Source organism: Scylla paramamosain, chromosome 23 (assembly GCF_035594125.1).
Source record: "Scylla paramamosain isolate STU-SP2022 chromosome 23, ASM3559412v1, whole genome shotgun sequence".
Taxonomy (NCBI): domain Eukaryota; kingdom Metazoa; phylum Arthropoda; class Malacostraca; order Decapoda; family Portunidae; genus Scylla; species Scylla paramamosain.
Genome location: NC_087173.1, coordinates 13,413,255 through 13,418,254, shown reverse-complemented (window position 1 = coordinate 13,418,254; position 5,000 = coordinate 13,413,255). Strand labels below are relative to the sequence as shown.

The window sequence follows — 5,000 nt, the reverse complement described above, 5'->3', positions numbered from 1 at the left end:
ACTCTGACAACAAAAAGGAACATTTGTCAGCACTCATCAGGGCGAGTGAGTTCTGAGTTATTGAATTAATCTTGTTAACTGTATTGTCGCCATTTAGAGAACCAGTCTGGACCATCAATGTGCTGCAATGAGCTGAGTATTTTTCACTCGTACATTTGTTTTTCAACTCCCATCGCGTTAGTGGACGCAAAGTCAAATAACCTTTTAAAAATAAATCGTTTTCTTTTCTTTTTCTTAGTGAGGGAACACAAGGATTCCTGATTTATCATTTTATTGTCTACTGGTACAAATACATTTTTCTTTCTCTGTATACTGAGTGGTCTTTCTTCCCTTTTCAGCTGAAGGGAACGGTGGGTCTTTACGTCAGGGAGAAGAAAGTCCGTCCTTCACTGTGTTGTCCCCCACGATGACTGCCATGCCCTTCTTTGACATCATAACATTTCTCAAGATGTGACAGACTTGGGGACACACACACACACACACACACACACACACACACACTGCCCTCTCTAAGGGTTTGAAGAAGAGTGACGCTGCCTTGCTGTAGGCACAGGAAGATGCACAGCACGAGGAGGGGCCACCAGGGTCAAGGCCATGCTGGAGCAGGCGTGCCACTTCCGCCTCCTGTCGGAAAAGATTGATCTTCTGTGGTGTCTATTAAATGGTCCAGCCTTCCATACATTGCAGAGCGTTAAATCGGTTAGTTAAAGCTTAGGCGGATATGTGACATGTGTGAAACGAAGTAGCTCCTTTGATTAGAAACTGCCCGTTTAAAAGGATGCAGTATCTGACTCAAGCAATCACCATATTCCTCTGAAGCACACAAAAGCAGTTTTGTAAGATGTACTACTTCTCGTGAATTTACTTTTGACCACTACATACTTGCTATTTAAAGACTTGAACAACCATACGACCTAAACAAGATAACTGGTCTTCACACGCACTTGAGCTCGCTGTTTCTACTGGGCAGGGATAGGCGGGAGCATAGTCACTTGGTACTGGAGCGGAAGGTAATCGGGTCGCATTGGCCTCAGGTCAGATGATCCTCAAGGCAGATTGGCCTGAGTGTAAATAAGCCTCAGGACGTTTGGTTCTCGAAACACTTGGTACTCAAACCACTTGGTCTCTAAAATGTCTCAGAGTGATTGGTAATTAGGGAAAAGTGTACCAAGTGGGAGTCAAACGGTTAAACATCAATTATACAGCTTTGTGACTCGTCTCTGATCGCCGCCACACACACACACACAGACACACTCAGGCAGGTGAAGCGGGTGGAAGTGCATTGTTATTACCTCCATGCGCCACGGTATCCATAGCGCCCCTCCAAGCCTTACCCCTCCAAGCCTTGCCCCTAGACTCGGGTGTGTAGGAGGAAGAGGAGGAGGAGGGGCAAGGAGGAGTATGGGTACCATTCGCCCCAGTACCAAGTGACTGCAAAACCAAGAGAGGTGAGCCTGGCAGTAGTGGTTGCCATAGCTAAACTTCTACTGTTTCTCCTCGCACTGTAAATTTAGGGACACATTTCTGGCAGGCGTCCACGGTGCCACCAAGGAAGCCAAGGGTGCTGCCTGGATGGGTTCATCACTTTGGCTGGCATGCCTGTCACCTCTCCAAGGTTGCCACGAAAAGTAAAACGTGTTTTACGGATCATCGTTACATTCCAGCGCCTCTTAATTGCCTACGAAATGTTTACTTAACCTCTACACACCAAGAAATGAGACTTCAGTTCATAATCGTGCATGAGGAGAATAATATTTTGAAATCCGCGCCATGACGTCACAGCAGAGTCATCCTGCGCGCGCAGGCCAGTGTGTGCGGCGGTATGTTTGTTTTGAGTGTCGTGTCAATGGTATGTGAACTTCTAACGTTTTATTAGTTATTTTCCCAACCATGGTGCGTGACATGGTGGCGGGAGGTGTAATGGTGCACGGCGCGATGGTGAGACATGGTGGTAATGGTGCAGAGCGATGAAATGCTGAAATTACTGGCGGTGGCAGGGAGGCGTGGCGGCAGGACGGTGTAGTGATGATGACTTCCTTGGCAAGTACAGTACGAACCACTCTTGCCCGGCTATCAGCGACGCCGTCTGCGTGGTGAGTGTACACTGTGTGTGTGTGTGTGTGTGTGTGTGTGTGTGTGTGTTTTATACAGGATGACCCAAAATCTGGACACATCAATATTATTACTTTTTTTTTTTCTTTTCATATCTTGACTATGAGTGTCAAAAGAAGAACCAATTGACTTGCTAGTATTGAGTGGACACGAGGAGTGATCATAATACAGGCAGACATTATCGAACAAGAATGAATGAAAGAGAATGATTAAAAGATACATTTTCCGTGTGTCCAGACTATTGGCTCACTGAACATGTAATCGTTTTAGACACACAACACAGAAGAAAGGGAATGATTCAAACAAATACTGTTGTGTTATAGCCATTGCAAGGAAGAGGAGCGAGGATAATATGCCAAATGTTTTCTGAGTGGCAGGGTGGAGGAGGCCTTGTGTAGTTGTAAGTGTTCCTAGACCACTCCACTCGCAAGCCCCAGACCAGCTGTTGTGGAGGTGACGGGAGTGGCAGCTGATGTGGGCTTGGATTTCTGGCTCACTAAATTATTCTCTTCATAAGTGTTTGTACTGGCATTCAGGCAGCTTGTTCTATGCGCCTCAAAGTGTTCATAACACTGCAAACATAACATAACAGAGAGAGAGAGAGAGAGAGCGAGCGACCCATCACTGACGCACGCTTATCATAGCAAAGGCCAGTGTTTCTCAGAGTGCGTGCCGCGGCGTCCTGGGGTGTCACACACAGTGCCCAGGGGTGCCATACCATTATCATGAATTTTGTCATTGCTAGATCGTCGCAACGTACATTTATCAAACCGTCTGCACAAGTCGGCATAAAATTCTCATTGTAAATAGGAACTTGTTTTAATAAATTTGGTTCAGCTGATGCCGTTTTAATTTTGCCAGTGTTACGATTTTGCCGCTAGATCTGGCTTAGACCAATGTTTGATGTTCTTTTCAGGGTAGAGTAGTCTGATGTGGTACAATGAAAAAAAAAAAAAATGCGGGCATAATAAGCAAAGCAAGGAAAAAAAATCAAACTTAGCATAGCCTAGTTTAATATTACGAGGGAAATATGTAAAAAAAAAAAAAAAGGAAGCAAATAGATTCACATTAGAGATACAAAAAGGGAGAGAAAAATGTACAAAGAGCAAGCTGCAGGAATCAGCGTGCGTGAGATTCATTATGTTGAATTCAGGTTGTCGTATTTAATGTGTATTGTTTCCCAAGTTATAAAGCCACTTGATCTCATAGACGGCTTCACACACACACACACACACACACACACACACACACACACACTTAAAAGGTCGCAGGGTGTGTAATCCGCTTGCCTGGCGTTGAATGGAAGTGAATACAGAAGTTCACTGGGGTGGCTATTTATCACTGATTGTGTATGTCTCTCTCTCTCTCTCTCTCTCTCTCTCTCTCTCTCTCTCTCTCTCTCTCTCTCTCTCTCTCTCTCTGTTTTCTTTGAGAACAGTATGAAAGATAAAAATTATGAATTTTGTAATCAATAACTATTTCCTTCTATCAGAGTTTTCAAACTACTTTTTTTTTTCATAGTCATCCCTTGTAAACGTTAAGAGGATGTGTGTGTGCTCGTGTTGCACAATATAGCGCGGTGTATTCAGTGGCAACAGTTTTGCATTCATAGAAATGAAGAAACAGAAGGGAAGGAAAAACATTTTAGGGTCTCGAAACAAACAATTTTCTCGATGATTTACTTAAAACTCGTGGTGTACTCGTACTTGTAGAGAACGCACTGGAGTTCCCGACGAGAAGAACCGCGGTGGAAGTTCTGACGAAGGGAGGAGGGCGTCGGTAATTTCCAAGCAGTCCAGGATGTGTTAACTTGTAGAGAACGCACTGGAGTTCCCGACGAGAAGAACCGCGGTGGAAGTTCTGACGAAGGGAGGAGGGCGTCGGTAATTTCCAAGCAGTCCAGGATGTGTTAGACTGGCCGCAGTGGGTTTGGATTCAAGGCGAAGCGGAAACCAGTGCTTCTTGTGTTGGGGAGAGAGGAAGCCGCAGCGGGGAGTGTGTGGGCGAGGGCTTCCCCTACTGGTGTCCGTTACAGCTGCACTGCATCGTGGCTCTCCCCTCGCTGTCAGGGAGAAAATCCAAGTCTGGGAGTTGAGAAAGTGAAGGCGAGTGGAAAGAAAGAGGCGATGCAGTATTTTGCAAGGAGGAGCGAGCACACAGTCACTCCTCTCCAGCCCTCGCCTTGCTTTGCTTTGCTTTACCACGCCTTCCCTCACTCCCTCACTTCCTTGATTCATTACAAAACTCTTCCACACCATTCCTCCATCATTCACGAATCTTTATCGTACCACAGCATCCTCTCGTCTCCAGCCATCTCATGCTGCCATTGACATTCGTGAAAGAAAACCAATAATTATGAAAGGATTGCGTAGAAATGTGCAGCCAATGTACAATACATGCATCATAAGCAAACGCCTTTCATTATTGGCTAAGCAGAAGATCCCTTGGTACATGCTGTAGAGAAGATTAAAGATATATTCCTGAAACGTTGCTTCCAGCCGGGGTTGGTGGCGCGGCCCTGTAATCCGGCGACGCGGAGGCTTGGCCCAGTGGACGGCTTGAGGCGAGGGTGGCTGCTGCGGGACTCCCCATGTTGAGTGGGCGTCCGCACTAAGCTCGGCATCAATATGGCCGCCCCTGGGGAGCCGGGGGCGTCCAGGTTGCCTAAGGAGGTGTGAACCAGGCCAGGGGGGAAACCCAGCAGCCAAAAGCACCCGTGTGGAGCAGCAGTGGGATCGCGCCCGTGAGTGGGCGGCGCGCAGTAGCCTTGCCAACACAGGCGAACCTGGTACTTTTATTTTATTCTTCTCATTTTTGTCTACCATTGTGTAAGAAGACATTCTTGTAAGACATAACAACAGATACTTGTATGTCCACGCGTTATTCAC

At 46.4% G+C, this 5,000-nt stretch overlaps 1 long non-coding RNA gene across 1 annotated transcript; it reads left to right on the top strand.

The window, feature by feature from the left end:
- Positions 1-1,446: 1,446 nt before the first annotated feature.
- LOC135112464 (uncharacterized) lies at positions 1,447-4,914 on the top strand. Its single transcript, XR_010274408.1, has 2 exons — positions 1,447-2,093; positions 4,611-4,914. It is a non-coding gene; the product is annotated as an uncharacterized LOC135112464 (long non-coding RNA).
- Positions 4,915-5,000: the final 86 nt, after the last annotated feature.